Source organism: Calidris pugnax, unplaced genomic scaffold (assembly GCF_001431845.1).
Source record: "Calidris pugnax isolate Ruff unplaced genomic scaffold, ASM143184v1 scaffold42, whole genome shotgun sequence".
Classification (NCBI taxonomy): domain Eukaryota; kingdom Metazoa; phylum Chordata; class Aves; order Charadriiformes; family Scolopacidae; genus Calidris; species Calidris pugnax.
Window position 1 is genome coordinate 16,230,993 of NW_015090920.1, and position 21,006 is coordinate 16,251,998.

A 21,006-nucleotide genomic window follows, 5' to 3' on the forward strand; every position below is an offset into this window, starting at 1 on the left:
TATAATGGGATTATTTAAAAGAAAAGAAATTTGCTAAGAGGTGAAACAACACTCTGTACAACAGGATCGATTATTATAGTAATGTCAGAACACCAGTTTGAAAGTGTTTTAGTAATGGATTTTTCACTTTGAGGGTTTTTTTAAGTTTTAAATTAAGGTATATAAAAAGCTATCCTTGTAAAATCTAGCCCAGAAAAAAGTCATCCTTAGAACATAATGGAAGCTTGATATCTAGATCTCAGACAGAAAAGTAAAAAGAGAAAGATAAATGTTCTTTGTAGTATCTCTTTGAAAATATCATTCCTGGTTTCACCTTTTATTCAGAAGTGGATTAGAGTATTTAAAGAGCCTCTGTAGACATGTTAAAGGGGACTCCCATTGGAGCTATGGTCTAATTAAGCTACTTTATGAATCACTCCACAGTTTGAATAACTCCAAAAAAAAAAAAAAATTCAAAAAAATTCAAAAAAACCCCACTTAATACATTAAACCAAGAGCTCAATCTTCTTAATTTTTAACAATCAAGGAAGAAACGCTTAGTTTTAAGATCTGTATGCTATTGCTTAGTTTTATGGTTTATGTTCTTTGTGATAATGGCTTTGCCAACAGTTGGTTTGGATTCCTTTTCATTAGAAGCCACCTTCCTCTAGTCATCTTACCAGCCCTACTACAACATCACTGTTTATACTCTTTGTTCTCTTTAGTGAGCTGTTAACCATTGGATCCTCAAAGAATTTATCTGAAGTACTGACTTGCTGATTTATCCATCAGGAAAACAACATATGGCAGTGATACAACCCCATTATTCTCTCTTTACTTAAAAAGCCACCAAGGCTCAGATATGCAGCTGGCACATGGCAACTGAATGTTGATACTATACAGACATAATTGTTCTCATGGTCCCAAGTGTTGTGATAGAGCAGCAAGAATGGATTACCTCTTTCTTTCCCAAAACAATACCATAATTCGTTAGATAATTGTTCCTTAAAATGTAAGGGGAGAGGAGAAAAGGATATATATTACTCTCCAATGGCCAAGTTACAGACCTTTCCTTCAAGCACATTCTGGCTTCCTCCCTTAGTTCTATTTTTTCCAGAAATAACCCCACTAAGTTTGGACAGAGAGAAAGCAGAAGAGCTTAAAGGACCTCAACAGAAGAACAATGCAGCAGGGACCAGTCCCTCTGCACCACCAGTGTTGCCCTGTCCCTTGGGCTGGCATCTTCCCTCGCTGGAGGCAGAGACAATTGGGCATTTTTCGCCTGTTCCTCACTGCAGCTCACATTCTGCAAGTCAAGGGAAGATTCTTTCCATTTTATGGAAATCATAAATCGGTGCAAATCATCATGGGTTGTTGTCTAGAGATCATCAGGAGCTGGTAAATAGGGCTTGCTAAAGGTCACGTTGGAGAAGACTGCTACACAGTCTTCTTGTAAGGAGTTTCTCAAGCTGCTGTAAAGCAATGCTGTACAAAATGTGTTACCCGTTAAAGTAAGTCACTTCCCAGCCTGAATGCAGGTTGTGAGAGGGCACTGGAGAGCAGCACCACAGCTGATGCACAATGGGATGACAACAGTTCTGCTGTTTGCAGTGCTGGGGATGAGAGAAACTCTATGATGATGTCTGATGAAGGATAACCTTTGAGAGTCACACAGTATACAGTAACATACAGTATACAGAAATACAGTAAATGATTCTTCATACCTCTACAGAAAGGGGAAATGGGAGCCTAACCAGAGTTTCTAGATCAACTTCATCCATATTTGCGACTGATTGCAATGCAGTGGAGGTAGCAGCAAGCTCTTCTGAGCAAGGCCGTCATTGGATGAGTTGGACCTGCTTTTAGTCTAGTTTTTGTGAGGATTTACAAATATAAATTGACTTGCTTATCAGAGGGAGGGTCACAATAACAGTGTTCAGGAAAACAGACCAAATGATAAACAGCTCCTGTACATTGACAAGGTGTTACAGGTGCAAAAACTTCTCAAAAGGGGGCTGAGCAGAACATAAAACCTCTCTGGTGCTTCAGCCTCTCCCACCACATGAAAGCATGGTTTGGGAAAATGCTCTTTTCTTCCTAAGCTCCAGTCCTATCCCCATTTACTTTCCAGGAACTTTCTGCTGACTTCAAGCCAAAGCCGAACCCAGGAAGGATTTTGCAATAAAACTGGGAAAGAGCCCCAAAGACTGTGTGGATACACAAAGACACGTTTCTCTCTCACACAACATGAATCCTTATCTCAATGAGGAAACTAATTTTTTGCTTTGATAGTATCGTGGTAATAGTACTTAAAAGACCAGAGTTTATATTTTTATAGTTGAGTAAGCACTTCAGACATAAAATAGTAATGTAATTAGAGAGATGTGGAGCAGCTCTAATGCTTGATGTTAATGAATGTATGTTGGTTTAACAGATATTTCAACATTAATTTATACCAACAAACTCTCTGAGACTAATGCATCCGAAGCCTTACAGGAACAAAACTACACTAGGATATCAAAGTTATTTTACAAAGAAATAAAAGTTTAAGATAAAGGTCATTACAGAACTTGGATGCACTGATTTTCTTTTATCATTTGCAGAAGAAATGTGTCCAACCATAAACAGGAGAGGGTAATAGAAGCTGAATAGAAACTGTATAGTCGGAGAAAGTCAGCAGTCAGGGAATCTATTTGATTTTTTTATATATACATTTTTTTTATTTTGCTTGTAGAACTTGGCATCACTTTTGCTGTTGATGTTGTTTCCAATCAGTGCTTCATGCTTAAGTGGACTACTAGGAGCATACTCTCCACTGTCATCTGAGAAATAACAATAACCCATGACAAGGCAGGCACTTTCAGTAGAAGACATGAATGCCTTAACTGAGTTGTGCTGCATGAATCTCAGCTCCAAGTGTATCTATTTCATCCCTATATTTCTGTGCATATAAAACCTCTAACACATTTTGAGTCAGAGCCAAAATATTCAGATTAAAAAAACGAACAAATTATTGAAACATCAAAAAAACCAAACAGACTTTTCTTAATGAAATATATGTTTGAATACTCTAAAAAAAGCACATTCTGCTATGCCTTTATGTTTCTTGCACTTTTGATGTGAGCGTAATTGAATTCTGCATATCTTGAGGAGCTGCTGGAGAATTAGAGGCTAATCTATAACTCTTATAAGTTGTCATAGTTCCTCTGAAATCAATGGATGTTTCGACAATTTACACCAGCCGAGGAACCGCTCTGTGTGTTTAATAAAAGACACACTTGTTTAATTATAGGGAAGTTCGTAAGAAGTCTCCACAGCTTAATGGAAAGTTGGCCCTTTCAGCAGTACTCGTTTTTTGTTCTTTCAAACTCATTATGAACTTAAGTGTCAAAAGCCATCTTTCTTTCAATAAAGACCATAAAGCTGTGTTTGGCTGAAAGAGATGGTTATATTTATTGTAGTCAACTTAATTTTGAAGTGTGGCCTTCATGCTTCAAGATAGTTTTTGAGAGGAGAGGTAGGGAGCACCTATTAAAGTGTCATCAGAGCACTGCAATAACAGATGAGAAAACTGAGGGCAGTCAGAGAAAACAAAAGCTCAACATAACAACAACAGAACATCAATCCAAATATTTCAGTGAAAGTTTTCAAATAGTCTAGAAGAGTGAACCATGGAGATATGTATATTATATGTATTAATTTCTGAAAGTATTTTCTTGCTCTGTATCACATTTCTAAGCACAGAACTGCAAGAATTGCTTTCCTACCTCATAATGTTCTATGAAGATAAATACATCAAAGATAGGTGCAAAGACATCGTAGTGATAGTATAGTACTTAGAATAGATAAAGTATAAACACCAGAGTTTGGATTTAAGCATCTAAGTAGGAGAAGGATGCTGAACTTTCAGCAACTGCTTTTAGTGCAAATACAGATGCCCCTTTAAAAAAAACAAACAACTGCTTCAAAGTCTTGTTAACTTACACAGTGCTAAGCAGAGAGTCTCTGTGAAAGCTCTAGGTTTAGAGAAGGAAAGCATTTGTATGTCTTGTAATGTGTGTAAGCTCTGAGAAAATTTGGACAGAACAAAGCACCACTTACTTCCACTAGGGAGTTTGAAGTAAAGAATACAAACACCAAAACAACAAAAAATCCCTACAAAAGAAACCCACAGCTATAAAACCAAAAATTAATGTTTTAGAGAGGTGATAGTAGTTTTGAACTACTGAGACAGGAGGGCTGGATAGTTGTGACTGCCTACCCATACAGAGGGGGAAATAAATCACACAAGTATTAACTAATAAAGAATTTCCAGCAGCTAATGCAAAACCTGCGCTGCAGGTAAGATCCAGAAAAACACATATCCTGTGGCAAGGATTTCAACATAAATGTGGTACCTCATTAATATGGTGTTTTACTACTAGAATTTCCCTTATTATACTGTTTCTCTCCATCCGTACTTCATTTCTGTTTCTTGATGTCCTATTTTCTTTCTTGCATATATTTCCCTAAAGCAGAGCAGGAGAATAATATCATGATTGGAAGGACATTCTAGGTAACTCGAGTGCATTTGCGTCCGAGCAAGAAGAGTTCCATTCTCGCAACCACCCAAAGGAGAGAGAAGTGAAAATTCAAATCATACCATCTTTTTCCCAAGGGTTGGTGTGCTCTTTCTGCTACATAAAGAAAGTTGAAGCAATTCTGCCAACCAATTTCCACACATTTCTAATAAGGGCAAACCCTGGCATAGTAAGTCGCCTGATCCTCCACTTAAAATGAATCACTAGCAGATACGGAGGCAGCGTGAATCAACAGCCATGCTTCTTCATGTTGAATTCATCTAGCGTGGCACGCTCTTAAGCCAAGGATTTAAGTTCAAAGAGTGACTTTAGCAGCTGAATTAAAATACACTCTCAAGGGTATGCGTAACCACTTGGCCGCTGGCCCGCCCTGGGAACATCTGCGGCAGCAGCTTCAAAGGAGCAGAACGCTGCTCCCGCCACATCTGGCGGCAGCTGAGAGCCATCCTGCAGCACACTCGCACCCTGTGGCCACATCCTTCTGCTCACAGGCACGTCTCCAGTGCTCGAAATACAGCTAGGAGTCAAGCGTTACAGGCCGAAAGAGGAACAAAACAACTGGACCCTTTCTTTTCACACCATCAGATTAGTAATAGGAAGCTCTCGCATTTGTTGCGTTTTTTGACCGATGGCACCAGAAGTATTCCTTATGTTGGGAAAAGACTCTCTCACTTGATTTGGAGGTTTCAGTTTACAGCCTGACTTCAGTTCTGACGATCGCACAAGATGCAAGAAGGCACCCACTTGCCACCCAGTTGCAGTAGGAACCCTACCCCCAACTTTCACAACAGTCTTCAGAAAACAAAGCCCAAATCCGGAGCCAGCCATAGGTGTAAGGTATTTTTAAAAGACCCCCAGCGAGTGCTTTGTAATTAGAAATTGCAGGAAATGACTCAGACATACTTTGAATTTTAATTTTCCCTCAGTTTCTAATTTAGCCAGAAGGAATAAATTAGTCCCCAGTTAGGAATATCTACCATCTTTGAAACTTGGATATTCACAGAGAGCAAATAGCTCTTCATGTAGAAGGTCCCAGCTGAAGGATGTAAATGGTAAACTGCATGGAACACCATTTATTTACCCTATTTTGGAAACACGAAAGGTTGAGCTGACCCTCCTATGATTCAAATCTGAGTTTACAGCGTCATTCATCATCTCAGAATGGGTTTGTTCCAGTCTCCTTGAACAAAACTATTTTCTCCTCACATTTGCTGCACAGAATTGGCTGAATTTCAATTCCAAGGTGTATCGTACAAAGAACGGTTTTGGAGTGAAAGGTGTCAAGCTGGCAAAAACTGAAAATTAGATTGGTATAAAATCTAATTTTTTTAACATAGAAAGTGCTTATTTTTTCCTCTGTAATATAATTTAAAGTCAAATAACAATCAAGTTTCTTGGCTATGGAAGTAGGTTTTATCTCTAGCTGGATGAGATAAAGGATTTTAATATGAAATTATGCAAAAAAATCAGTGGAATTTGTGTTGCATACAGTAGGAAAATATTTGCACCTCTAAGTGCCACATGTTTGCTGGTATCCACTCAGAGTTGGTGTCAGGGAGATCATTTGTAAGCAACTTGCTGAGCAACCTCTGCTTGATTTCGGTCATGCATTAAAAAAACCACCTTTTGTTGTACCAGGTGGTCTCATCAGTGACCAAACAAGAGTAGGAAGCAAAAAGTCTTCAAGTATCGTGATTTTCTTGAGCCTCCTTTAACATCTGGGGATGGTGAGGGGGGCTGGAGGCTCAAGCATTCCCTGCCCAAAAATGACTCTTGCAACTTTTCTTTTTTCCCAGGCTTTCAGTTGCAGACTCCAGGTGTAAAATCACAAGCTGGAGGTGGCCTTTTCCTCCCTCATTTTGGGCGGGTGGGCAGGAGGGGAGGTGGTCCAACTGCACAATGACAGATTATGCAAATCCTCCTAGAGCATCTAATCAATCACGGCAGTGGAAGAGGAATGCAGCTCATCTCTGAATTAGCCTCCGTCGCCGCGTCCTCCTGGCGTGAAGCATCTCCCCCCTCGCTTGGAATGACATCAGAGCAGCTCCGAGTCCTTGAAAGTCTGGGGGTTGATTAGCTGGAGGAATTGGCCGCTTCTGCCAATCACCACCCTGCAAAGCCGCCTCGATACTCTTGTAGATACGAGGGAGAGGGAGGCTGACTACAGCAAACAGGAGGCACGGCGGCAGCACCGGCAGTAGTAACAGGAGCAGCTGGTATTCGGGTGATTAAATAGTTCTCGCAGCCCTTTTGCTGTAGCCTGGCTGCTCCCCGGTGTAATCCCCATGTCCAAGAAGGAAGCTGCATTTTTAACGGTGTGCTGAACAGAGGTTTGAATCATTCCAGCTGGCTGCTTGTTTTGAAAAGGACAGTCTGTGTATAAATGAGATGTGACTGTGCCGGTAGAGTTCAGTTGCTGGGGCTGGAGCAAGAGGAACCTTCCCGGGATGCTGCTCAGACAGCTGCTATCAATTGAAAAACTCTCCCTAGTTTACCTGGAGCCATGTGAAGAGATTTGAATAGCAGATGTCTCTTTCCTGCACGCTAGGAAGAGAAATTCTTCTCTAGGTAAGCTATTGTTCAGCTTCTGCACGTATTGCTACATTAGCCTATAATTCTGGGTATATATTCATATGACTATATAGACAGTGCCTGTACTCAGAGACAAGAAAACAGTTCCTGAGCAGCTATAAATATCCACACAGTGTGTAAAATTGTATGCCTAGAAACTAATTATGTATAGTAAGCATTCAGAAAGCTGCCTGGAGCCTGGCATTCAAAGGATTATTTGAAAGTTTTGGATAGTCTTTACCATGTTTCCATGTAAGTGCCCTCAATGTAAAGGGACGCGTGCCCTCCGAGGCTGTCTTACTAAACATACAGAAGACCAGAGAAGTTAGAGCACGGGAAGTTATGCGAGGAAAAAAGAGGATAAGGTTGCAATTCTTCTTAAGTCTTCTCCATATACTTTGCTTTTATTTGCTACCATCTAGCAAAGTTAAGGAGAACTAGTGTATTAAAATGACAGTGTGAAAGCTTTCCAATGGTATATAGGAAAAATGCACTATTTAAAGTAAGAATAATTGTACTGTGATGAAGCCAAGCCCTGCAGATCTTTTCTCTTCCAAAGGTTTGATATCCAAACAACATCTGTCAGCAACATTGATTTTTGTTTTAAAAAACCCTCATGATCATTCATAGTGTGGAAGCAAGTATTGTTTCAGGTAGTAAGAGGTAAACTGAAGAAATCAGTGTTTGCTCTTCAGATGACTACAGAGTCAGAGCCCAGCATTTTTATCTTACAGCTGACACACCAGCTCCAAGTCATTGTTGCTGGGAATAAACACTCAGAGGAGAAACATTCAGAGGTGAATAAGTCTCTTCCTACAGCACTACACTAATGTAACCACACACACATACAAAACTCACACTCATTAAATTCTCTTTTCCCCAGGGAATTTACCTTTTTTTACTAACTCCTGCAGCTCTTAATCACGTTGATTGGACTCTCCCTCCCTGTGAATAAATGCTGCAGAATCTGGCCTACCTGTGTAGCAGTTTATTCTGCCTTTTCTACCTCTGAATGGTTTCAGAGCAAAAGATAAAAAGAGAAGTCATTTTCATCCTATTTCTTCAGTGGTTTTTAATTATGATCCCCTGTTAGAAGAGGTTTACCTTGTGGAAGACTAGCAGAATCTCCTTGTTTGTAAAGTTTAAAGAGTTGGCAACATTGCCAGGTGCTTCCCTGCCTTGCCCCTTGTCTGTGTACTTTGATCACGCACATTTTACCATCAGCCAGGCTGCACTGTCTGACTTACTTTCTGAAATGCTGCTCTAAAGAAAGAAGGGAGGGCCAGGGGAAGGGGGGAGCTAAATGCCAAGTCACATTTAACTTAAGAAATTCTTGCCTTCCAGTTTTCTTCTGAATCTTATCAATTCAAATAATATGCTCTGCTCAATTAGATTAGATGTTCCTAATGGCATTGCTCAGTGCAGAAGTTTAAGATTGTGTATTAGTTTCTGTGCCATTTCCTCAGAACATGGCCTTTTTTTTTTGATTCATAATAAATGCCTAATGCCCGAAAGCCTCAGAAATGAAAGCAGGAGTATCTTAATGTCTTGTTGACACCACTGTTGTCTGTGAGGCTGGAGAAACACTCCTCTAACTTTCGTTTTCCTGGAGTAAATCAAATCCAAAGGGTTAGATCGAAGCATGGAGTAGGATGCTCGAGTGACTGATCATTGCATACACACACACACATATATATACAGCCCACATATACTTCCATTTCAGTCTAAACATCCTGTTAACTCACACTATAAAGTTCTGGAAGTCCTATTAAAACTTTATGGATGTTTAGAGATTGTCATATCTGCTATATTGCTCTTTGTAATGGCACTGATCAAACTTAGCTGATGTGGGAGCATTCAGAGAATCATGAGCTTCTCTGGAGTTCAACTATCGTTCAGTATGAGTAGGAGAAAATTATTCTAATAGTAAAGATTTTTTTTTTTTTTGAAGGCTTATAGTACAGGAATTATCTCAGAGATATAATGAGATACTTTAAAGAAAAAACGGCTCTATATTGCAAACCCAGGGCAATCTTGATCAAAAAAAATGCTGATGGGTTACTAGTAGTTGTGAGTATGAGTTTTCAGTTAGATAAACAAAAAATTTCATTTAACAGTATGCCAGCAGAAGATTTGTTTCTCATTTTGTTTTTCTACAAGCAATAAGGGAAAGAATATCATGACCTTTTACCAAAAAAACCTGAGATAATGTCTGTTGCAAATCTCTCTGATTTAGTCCACAACAATTGTGATTTGACTGCCTCTAAGACCAGCTACATGTATACACTGATATTCAAGTATTTACTTGGCAAAGCTTTCATAATGCTTCAGCTTCTTAGGTGTATCCAAGAAACTGCTTTCCATCCTTGCAAAATACGATTTTCTGACCAAAGCAAACCCTGGGCTAAGGACAGCAAAGCATTTCAAGCTGGGGCCTGGGTGGCTGAAGGAAAGTAGAATTGCGTGGAAAGCTGTAATTTCCCTAGCCTGTGGAGTCATTTCAGGAATAGGTTACTGTGCTTAAGATCAGCCAAGGGCTCTCCACAACTTCCAAGGTGAGGGGAGCCTGGGTTTGAAACCATTTGCAAGGATTAAGGAGTACAGTGTAGGTTGGCAGGTCAACCCTTGCCCTCAGGCCTGAGATGCAGTTGAGCACCATTAGAGCAGGTTGAGGGGCTGGACTATGGGAGAAGGAGGGTCTCTGTGCTGGAGATTGCTTGGAACATTAACTTAAAGTGTCCTGTCTCACATTTTGAGAAAAACTCAAGAATGTTCATACCACAGCAACAAGTCTACTTCTCCTATTGAGATGTTAAAGCAGTGTCCCTCATGAAGCATAAGCCACCCAGAACAGTGCTAGGTACAAATACAGAATATATTTTCCAACTATGTCAACATTTCAATTAGAAAAAAATTGTTTGAGCTATAAAAAAAATAATCAGGTGCTGGAAGAAAATGAAAACCATGCACATCAATCCAAAACATTTATTACAACTGCTGTCAGTAATAATTACAATGAAATCACAGATTCTTCTGAAATTAACAGTTGCTATAGAAAAGTAATAACATTTTATCTAAACAGTAATGCTACAAGAATCACATGGCAACAGCACAGCAGCGTAGAAACCATGTCAGTATTTGATGAAGAAAACACATTGGCACCAGAAGTAATGTATTTAAACTCAATTCTGAAAGGAGCAGAGAAGTATTTAAACCTATTTCCTTCCCTCTGACTACAGGAAGGGTCACAGCCACTTTCCCCAAGCACAAGCAAGTAGAGCAAATTAATCCTCTCTCCTCTGCTGTAAGGATGGGTTTTGCAGAGCCAGAACAAATTGAGAAGTAGGAGCCAGGGCAGGGTGGGTTTCTTTCATGAGAAAAGCAGCAAAAAGAAAGGGACATCCTCTTCTTCCTTGGGAGCTGATGAAATAAGAACTGTACTTGGCTAAGTTAGCTTAGCCAAGGGAAAACCTGCTGCATCTCTGGTGTGCTTTTCACAACCTAGGGAAATCTTTCTTTTCCCTGTTTCTTCATGTCACATGGAGGCTACCATGGAAGTTTCTTTCCTCCCCCAAAACATGCTAAGCCAAAGTATTCCTTCATACAGCCCTAAAACAGACAGTATAATGCAGACAGCAATTTAATTTGTACATTTGTAGCTGCTGATGCATTTGTTCCAGACCGCGGTACAGGTAAACTTACAGAGCCCACGCTTTTGCACCCGAAGCTGCTGGTGCAGAATTTTGGCTAGGACAATCTTGCAACTCCAGAGCTGTCCCTTAAGCGTCCACGGGATGAGAGGAACATATGCCATCCTGCCACAGCCCACAAGACCCCGGCAAAATGCACGCACAGCTAATGCATCTACAGATACAGAGTTTTACTAATGGCTGGGCTTTAATCTCCCATACGTATGTATCATTATCAGACACACAGCAGACAGAATAATGTCAACGGCCTCTTCCCTGAGCAGAGCTGAGCATGAAACGAATCCTCCTGAAGGACTATCCACAGCTACTTATTTCAACCCGCACTCTGCCAGGCTTCCACTGAAAGGATTGCATTTAGCTTTTAGTGTATAAATAAGTGTTCTGATAAATAATTAATAGCCGCTGCTGGCCATAACAGAGGCGACTGTTTGGAAAGTTAAAACAGTCTGTCATGAAATATGCACCCACCTCTATGTTCTAGTTTCAGGGGATGTTTTATCCAACATCCTTTCTTTTTTCATGGGACCATATTTTGCAAGGAGAAGGCCAGAGCTTGACTTCCAGAGCCTTAGGGTATTCTTTGAATTTATTCTCTCTCAATAGGATATTTATCACCCCCTAAACCATCAGAGGGGAGGGCAGGTGGTCAGTGATTCACAGAGAAATTTTTGGAAGCATGGGGAAAATGCAGTAGTATCTAGGCTTCTGGGTAAGATACTGAAATTACGGTTACTGGTGACTTTTGATGTTAAAACTCTCATAGCTTCTTTTTTCCCCCCCCCAATTTAAACAAAAACAGGGCCGTCTGCTTTGACACTGTTGCCAGATCACCTGCACTCTACCTACCTAAATAGCTGATATAGTGCACTAGGGCATTTTTATTCGTTACTAGTCACTACACTGTATTTGTTGTGCTATTTTAAATGGCTTCACTATTCTACCCCCCATAGGATTTGAGCTGTTAAGAGTGGAACCATGCACGCCCACACCGTGTGCAATCCCTTCCTGCACAGGGCACCGTACAAGCCAGTAAACACTGCTAGCAACACAGGGTCCAGGTCTGTTTTGAATTGATAAAGCTACCATTCCTCCTTCTGAAGGTCTATCTTATTAGTGACTGAAAAGCAGCAATTCTGGAACTTCATCTTCTAACACAACACCAACTGAATCTTTTTTCCCCATACCTTGCTATTTCTAAACTAGCTGCAGAGCTGTACGTTACTATAATTTGTACCTGAAAAATTACAATTAAATATCAGGAGATCTCTGCAGTATGTACTCTCTTCATGACAAGTAAGGCAAGCCGTGCATGCCCCAAAAGACTTGACAATCTCAGACTCCCATAAGACTAACTCTTCATCAGCTTTCGAGGTAGCAAAATCCAATCGCCCACAGGAATCAACAGCAGTCATTCCACATATTCAGATTTTTAACTAAAGTACATCCAAAAAAGGTTTCCTCCTCCATGGAAAATACTTATATTCAGGCAGAAAATTAAATATCTATTGATATATTGTCTAAAACAGAACTTTATGGATTAAACTGTATCATTGTGTCAACTAATGAGACATCTTTTTTTGGCTTGTAAGCCCTTTTCATAAATCAGAAAGCCAGACTGGATTTCCTCTTCCAGGATGCATCCTGGAGATACATATTGGAAAACACAGTATAAGTGTGCACCCAGTTCACTGCAGAGAACAGGAATGGAAAGAAATATAACAAATTCCAGCCTGGTGCAGGAGCGGTATGTTCAGAAAGGTTTTGACAACCCATTGGATATTTTTTTTATTCCACACACACACACCCTTCCCCCCTTCCAAAATTAAGTTAATGCCTCAGTAGGTCAACAAGCAGAGATTTTTCACAAAAACAACAGGCTAATCAAAAGCCTCGCTATTCTATCACATAGCCCTAATGGTATTAGTTCTAGTTCCAGTCTCTGAGTTTAGCGTGACTCAACGAAAAAAAAGAATCCCTTGAATTCCCAAGTAGGACCCTTATCCTACTAGTGGCATTTCTAAATTGAACTTTATCTAGACAAAACAAAGAATAGTTCTTTTGAAAAGAAACATTTGTTTATATTTTGAACCAAAAGAAAAACAGTATCTATAGGTCACAGATGACACACCAGAAATCTCAAAAGAGATCTTTCACTTGACTGACAAAGTGGCTTCTCTCAGAGAAAACTCATAAAACAGTGGCAGAAATAAACACAAAGATCTATAGCCATGGTATGAAGAATCAGAAGAAAAAGAAAGTAAGTACTGTGAATACATTTGATTGGACATGAAAGTGTGAATTTTGCTCTGGCTTTCTTAAATGCACTGTTTGAAATATCCATACTATATACGTTTGAAACAAACCTGAATCATCTTAGAACATTTTACAGCTAATGCCCACGTAAAAGTGGAAAAGGATATTGTTCCCACAGGGCAAACAGGAAAACTGAAATACTAAAAAACAAACAAACAAACAAAAAAACCAAAACTGTGACCTCCAGAGGGCAACACAGGATGCTGGTGGCAGAGAGAGACAGAACTCAAGGTTTCAGCTCCCTGCCTTATCCTCTCACCACTGATAATTTTTCCCTTCATGGGCAAACACGACCCATCCAATCATTTCAAGATAAAAAGAAGTTGAATTTGTATTAATATCTTCCATAAAACTTCTTTGGACCCTCTTGTCTGCTTAAACTTCACTGTCTGAAATACTTAAATACATTAAAGTGAGATATAGTCTGTTGGGCATTGTAGTATTTTTAGTACATGATGAAGTTTCTCTGTCTAGAGTAGTTTTACTGGCAACAGTAATATGTGCAGCCATAACTGGTTCCCACAAAAAGCTAATCTTTCCAGTTTTAAAGAGCTAGTAATAAGATCTAGAATTTTCTGAAGGACTGCCTAGAACTTAGTCTAGGACTGAGACTAACTTAAGCAATATAAATATATAGGGAAAAGATAGGAGAGATATTATAAACTTAATTTGCTGTCCCCAAACTGTCATGTAATAAAACAGTGATAAATGCAAGTATTTTATGAGCAAGGTGGAAGTGACTGTTTGAATTTTCCTCTTTAGAACAATGCTGTTTGGTAGTTGAAAAAGTGCGCACACACAAAAAGAGAAATGTGGAGGGTCACCCTCTCTTCATTCACTCTTCTTGCCTTACTTTGCTTGAAAGCCATTACTTGCCATTGCCACTATTTGCTGGCTAAGACCTGCCAGGCTGTCACCAGCACTGGTGGCTTAGGTGATGCTCTAGCCCACACACTTACTCTGATCAGAGGTTACTGGGACAAAACTCCCTCGCTACCTATTCCACCAAATCCTCACAATGATAACAAAACCCTTCACCCAATGAGGATGAAGATAGGGAGAGGGGAAACCAGTAGAATTTACTTAAAAAATGTATACAGGGAATGATTATTAATGTCATAATGAGGGTTAATGTACCCAAAGCTTGAAAACACTCTCTCGCTGGCTGAAACCTGGCTTGGGTAAACTCAGAATAAACCTTTGTTTAAATTCCACGTGGTAAACATGCTGCTCTAAGGATTTAGGTACAAAGTCTTCGTTATCTGAGTTTAAATAGACTTCCTTTGCAGTAGTAATAGATCATTACTATGTGACAGCAGTAGTGTCTCTGAAATAAGTTAGAGGCCTCCTTTTAATTCCTAGCACAGATGTGACCACATCAGACTTTCTCACAACTAGTCCCTGTGACAGGATACAGACACCACAAAACATGTTGTTCGGTGAAATCTATTGTCATTGATACAAGAGATATTTTAATCATCTTGTACCATGGCAAACATTTTTAGGTCCCATAACAACAATAGGAAACCATTAGCTACTAAAAAAAAAAAGTATAAAGGCCAAAGAGCTTTGCTTCTAATAAGTTATTCCAGAGCCTGTGACTATGTCTTGTAGGCAAAGCCCCTTTTAATTAGAGGGAGCTTGTAAACTTTTTTGTGTAAGAAACCTCCAAAAAGTAAAATTTCAATAGCTATCCAGAAAATCTGTAATCGTTGGTAATTTTTCAAAATAGATTTAGAAAATCTGCAGTTGTTTAAATGCTAATAGAACTATAAAAGGATTTTTTTTTTTAATGCCTTAGCTTTTATATATCATCAAATGAGATGTACAGAGTTTGACTATTGCATTGATTGACTTTATGGAGTTCTGGATAGGCAGCCATTATATTGCACAAATGTTGTCTATCAACAGAATTCACAACACAAATCATTCTATTGAAACTAGATAGCTAATTGACAGCCTTATAAAAGTAGAAAACAGTAACAGAATAGATAGACTGTAATAAAACATCTGATACAGCATCTCACAAAAGTTTTATTTGAAAAGTTAAATGAATTCAAATTGGCTTCCATTGAAGCATTAAACTATGAATTGAAAAGTGATGAAAAGCCATTAACCAAGTGAGATCAGAAGATTTGTTGCATCAGGTCAGGAGAAACGTTTTGCAGGCTGCCTCAGGAAAACATGTGTAGCCTGCTTTTATTCACCAGCTTCCTTCAAAGGGACTGGGGCAATCATAGAATGTTCATTACACCTGCACTCCCTATTAATCCCACTGCGAAAGCAAAACATCAACTCCAAGGACCTGATCCTGTAGGTCACATACAACTTTGTAGCATGGGAATCTCTGCTGTGTTTTCAGCCACAGCTTTGTGCCATGACATTTTGGCTCTGTCACGATGGCTTAAGCAGTAAGCTTCTGGCATTCAGATCTCCTCTCAAATGTTCTTTTAATCCTTGGTAGTTTGGTTACTTTTCTACAGATGTCATGAGGGCTATAAAGATACTATTGAAGGACATCATGCAAGAGCAAGGGACAATTGCTTCCAGCGCAGCTATGAGTAGTCTGCCAAATGACCTTGGAAAAGTCAAACCAAGAATAGTGCCATTTAGCTTTTTTGAAATTTTGGTGAGTTACTGGTGAAAAGTGGTAGATTTTATTTATTACCATCACTCAGGCAAGCCGGGCACACCAGAAACATCATAGAGACCATACTTTTTATTATTATTAAGTCTAGCCACAAATCTAAGGTGTTTTCCCTGATAACATCAAGATATTAAGTATATTTTGGTATAAAGTGAACATTTTGATATCACTATGCAACATTTTTACCACATATGGAGCTGCACAAAGGATGAATGTGGTCATCAATACCTATGTGATGCAATGGTGACTAGAGCCACCCCGTCAAGCAACAAGAAAGATATATAGGTTCTGTCTTCATGCATGGTCATCCTAACACTCTACTTAAATTACTGATTTTTAGGAGCTTCCAGACCTGACACTCAAGAAAAGTCAGCAGTCAGTGATTTCTGAGAAAATATTACAACTACAGACTAATAAACTGGAAGGAAAGCCACTGAAACATCACAGATGGGATATTTATGTGCATTTCTAGGTGGTCCAAGTGACCAAAGGACTGTTAGAAGTTAATGGGTCATGAGAAAGAAGTGTTGAGGCTGAACATCAGGCAACATTCACCAGAAGTGGGATCTGGTCAAGTCTTAGAATAAACTTCCACTAGGAGTTAAGTAACATGAAGTGTTACATATGGGCTGAGGAATCAAAGGCAGCAACAATTTTGTGAGGGAGTATTTGCGGAAAGAACACTACCTTAATTATAGTCTCATTAGTTTACATTTTTAAAAGCATCCTACTGATTCACATAGAATATCTTTGGGGGGGGTCTCATCAGCAGACAGTATAGTTACCTATCTGAAAGCATCAATAGGAAAAAAAACCACTTGGTGAGTCAGCAACTTCAGACCACAGATGCATTAATGAGAACAAAATATATTTGCTTACATGCTGTTATGACAGTACATTTATCACTTGTCTTCAAGAAAGTAGGACTCATGGAAGCCAGCGGTGGCTATCTGCACACCTTCAGAAGTATTAAAGGTATAGAAATAATTATTATGAGGCTTTTTTTAATCACATTTCCCCTACTCAGTCAAAAAACGAGTAAAACACTGAAAATAAAGAAAACCACCCTATTAGTATGCTTCAAATCACTCTTGACAATACTAACCATGATAAAAACAGGTCAGCTTTGATGGTCCTGGAGCGAGACAAACTTCTAGCTTTGCATGAATCTGTCTGCAGCAACCAGATGTTATCAGTTTATCAGGAGTGAAGAGTTTACAGACTTCCTAAGTACCTTTACACCATGTTTCCCAACTATCTTATATACATAGTACAAGGTGGGGGGGTGCGTGTACACATGTGAGAATACCTGTATGTGTAAAACATACATCTCCAAGTATGCCTTTCCACCAGGAAGCCTTTTTTCTTCAAACCTCCAAGTTCTGAAATCATCTGGGAAAGTTTAAATCCAAAGAAAGAAGTCAAAAGGGTCGAATAGCTAGCTTCCAAGCATTGCTTCATGCATAAGATCGTGCCAACTTTCATTGAGTGCACAAGGTGAGGTATTTCAAACACTTTGCTTTATATTCATTGATTATCGACTTCAACCTCTGGCATCATTTAGCTTTCTGGAATCACACAAGATTATATGTGCGCTATAGACTGACCAAATTGCTGAAAACACTGAAAAATTGATGTTTTAACTTACAGATGATTGTGCATTGATAACAAACGAAGAGGTGAAAGAGCTGAGCAGCCTCTCCACTCAGAAAGCATAAGAGAAAGTTAGAACAGAGTTAGAAGACTTTCAACAGCTTTTATCAGCTGTTACCTTATCCAGGTAAAAGACTTTTCTAAAACCGTGTGGTAAGCTATGAGCAGCTGGCATCACCACCCTCCATGAGCAAAGCCACATTTATCAACACAAAACACATTGCAACTTTGTTAAACTTGAAAAACAAAAAAGTTACTTTCAAGAAGCGCTCAAGTTTCACGAGCTCAGTAAATAAAAGTCTCCTTGAAATTTTTGTGAGATTAAAAAAAGCTGTTTTCTCCTCTGCAGTGAATAGAAACCCTGAACTTTTGCTAATGGTCAACAGGAGTCATTTTTCACTCAAATCAGTTTGCTTGTTTCTGTATGGAATGAGCACTCCTATGTAAGGAGTAGCAAGTAGGTATCATGGGTCATTGGGCTGCTAATAAATGGCAGGAGTCACACAGAAAGTAAGGAAAAGAGGAAAGAGTTTAGCCTAAAGGGAAGTTTTATTATGGGAAATAAAGACATTCTGACTTCTGATTTATGCTGGAATCAGATGAGAGGAAACCTCTGGCCTGCCTCCAGAGGAATCCTCTCTGCTACAGACCGGAGATGACCGTGTTGCAGGGGATCAACCAGCTCCTCTCCTCAGCGCTGTAATCAGCTCCAGGCTCCTAACCTGCTGCAGATGGAAGTCTATTAGCTCAGTCCAGAGGGTGGATAAAAACAACTGTTTGCTTAACACCAAGATCCCTGCTTTCCAGATGCTGAACTAGATCCGAGATCCATAGCCTACCTACAAGGAGAGGTAAGGGCAGGAGAAGAGCTCACGACAGCCCTGTGAGGCAGTCATGTCCCTGCACTTTGGTCAGGCTGACAGCACACCCACTGAGAACTCATCACTGTCCCCAGGCCACATACCACCCATTTCTCCTGATGGGTGATGGAAGGCAGCAACTCATCTTCTTAATGGGGTTTTCCCTATTTACCCCAGCAATAACATCATTATTTCAGCTATCCTTCATTAGCAATTAACATATTTGCAACATGTAACTGCCTTCTGCAATGTCTGTATTCCCCCCACTGGTTAGTTGCACCTAATTTGGGTGCCCTGTGAGAAGGTCTGCATATAGGAACCAGACCATGAGAGAATCAGTTTTAAATCCCAATTAACACATAGTATTAATATGAGGCTGTTTCTCTTCAGTATTGTGCTATCAGTTTTAACTAGTTGAGTTCTAATCTCCAAATCAATCATCTTCAAAATCACTATGCTTTATTCATCAATCAAAAGCATTTTTCTGTGGAAGCAGGAAGTAGTATTTAGCAAGGAGGCAGCAATTTATAAACCTCTGTTTTTCTTTGGTTGCCTGAATTAAAGAAAAATTACAGTTCCTGCAGATGGCTATAGCATCACAACAGAGTTATACTGCAGAGTTCTGGTCTTTCTGGGCAAGGCCCCATGTTTATGAAGTCAGCTGAATGCAAGATTGAAGATCTCCTGAAGGACCAACTATGGGTGAATGTAACCTTGTTTCCCTCATCAAATGTCCCGGCTTTGGGCTTTACCCTTGACAAGTCAATGAATTCTGACCAGTGACCAAAGAACACAGGACCTCAAACACCGGCTTCTAAAATGAAACTACATTTGTAACGCTAATTAAGAAATATGGCCCATTTTCATGTTTTTCAAATTAATATAGCACAGAAATACTCCAAAGATATTTGAATTGAGTGACTATAAAGCTGTTGAACTTTAAGGGGGAGAGTTTCAAAGGCACAAATGGCACTTAACTTCCAATTATGCCTTGGAAAATGTCCCACTAATGGATAATACAGCTGATTTATTTTCATAAACTTTAATTACTTCTCACTTTTTTTTTTCCACTGAACAGTATAATCAGTTCAACAGAGCAGTTCAAACACAAGGTGCAAACTAAAAAGAAGATCTGCTCCAATGCCAGGTTTCCATATGCAAGTTCAAATTCCTTATCAGTTCTAATATTTAGACATCTAGTTAAGTTTGAATACTTGCACTTGTTATAACATCTGGATACAACAACAGATGTACTAGTTTACATTAAATCTGATTACTATATTTTAACTGGAACAGATTTTGCGAATGTTATTTGGATCAAATAATTTGGGATGAAGACCATGTTTATATTTTGGCTGGTATAAAGTGAGGCACTTCTCATACTTTAATAATACAAGCAATAGTAGCAGCGAAGATCTGGCTCATTAAGTGTATTATTTTGAGAGTTTGCAATACCAGTTCCTGGGATATCCAGCAGGACAGAACAGCAAGGAAAGAATGTGTAATTTCAGGTCTCCTTTTATGCTATTCCCTTGTGCTACAGATGTAGGCTGAGACATTTGGCAAGTATTCAGCGTGACTTAGTGGCAGATTTCTTAGAGCAAAGGTCCTGGTTTTTATTTATTTTAAAATATTAAGGTCTTAATTAAGGTGTTTTACCTACCCTGAGGATTTCTGAGACCCTGCTCTGCGACGCGAGGTGAGAGCAGGTGCTGTCTGCTAAAAAGCAAGAAAATATTGCCCTCTAGTGCTGAAAGCAAGCAGAGGATGCAGAGTCCAAGAAGGGGTTTTAATTATTGTTTCCAAGACACCTGCCTATCTCATGCTAATAAAACAACGTCTTGTTGCAATTAGCTGTTTTGTGGGCAGATTACCCACCCGGCGAGGCTGCCCTTCCCACAGAGAGCAATTCTCCTGATCCCATAAACCCTCAGAGTCAGGCTGAGTGACTCATCAACGTCACCAAAACTGGAACACGGCCTCACAGAGGATGCTTCACTTGATCCAGCTTTATCTTTTGATAAAAATCTTAATTGGAGGTTTAATAAGAAGTGAGATCCTAGCAAGCAGAGAGAACTGCAGAAAAAGGAAAGCACCAAAGAGGGGCAAACATGCCTACAATTATCAGGATTATTTCAATATCCTAGTGACAGCTGTGATTTCTTATTAATTTCTTCTCTCATACGTAAGATGTTACTAAATATGGAAAACTTCCCTCATTCCTATTGACTTCTTTCCATGGATAAACTACCCACCTTGCTCCCCTTTTTGGCCAATTGCTGTGTGACAGGCAACAGGGTCACTGATGGAGCAGCCCATAATACAGGGGCAGGGATCTCTTAGTAAGCTTCCACCAAAGTAAAGATAAAAACCTGAAAAGTCACAAATGGCCCCAGCAACAACTCCCTCTCTCTAAACTGCGGGGACAGCAACATGCCCTCTCATGAGTCAGCAGACCTATTAATTCACAATTACTTCAGCACTCTGTTCATTGCTTGATAAGTTCCCCCAAGCAGTAGAGTAATACTAGGACAGTAGTATACGAGGCGTTTAAAGCAAAATTAAAAACTTTTCACTTGCATTTTTAAGATCCTGAACTGACACAATCAAGAGGTTTTTGTGTCCCATGGTTGAGGTGACTCAGGTTTGCAGATTTCCAATGTCAGAATTGTGGTGAAATGACATCAGAGCAG

General features: G+C 39.5%; 1 protein-coding gene across 2 annotated transcripts in view; it reads left to right on the plus strand.

Annotated features, from left to right (window-relative positions):
- Nucleotides 1-6,720: 6,720 nt before the first annotated feature.
- The window catches only part of LOC106892695 (bifunctional heparan sulfate N-deacetylase/N-sulfotransferase 4), a 102,904-nt gene continuing 88,618 nt past the window's right edge, over nt 6,721-21,006 (plus strand). The window contains exons 1-2 of one of the 2 annotated variants that reach the window (XM_014950086.1): nt 6,721-7,127; nt 17,451-17,580. The gene's annotated coding sequence lies outside the window, so the exon portion shown is untranslated. The remainder of the gene's footprint in view (nt 7,128-17,450; nt 17,581-21,006) is intronic. The other variant, XM_014950085.1, reaches the window with a different exon arrangement.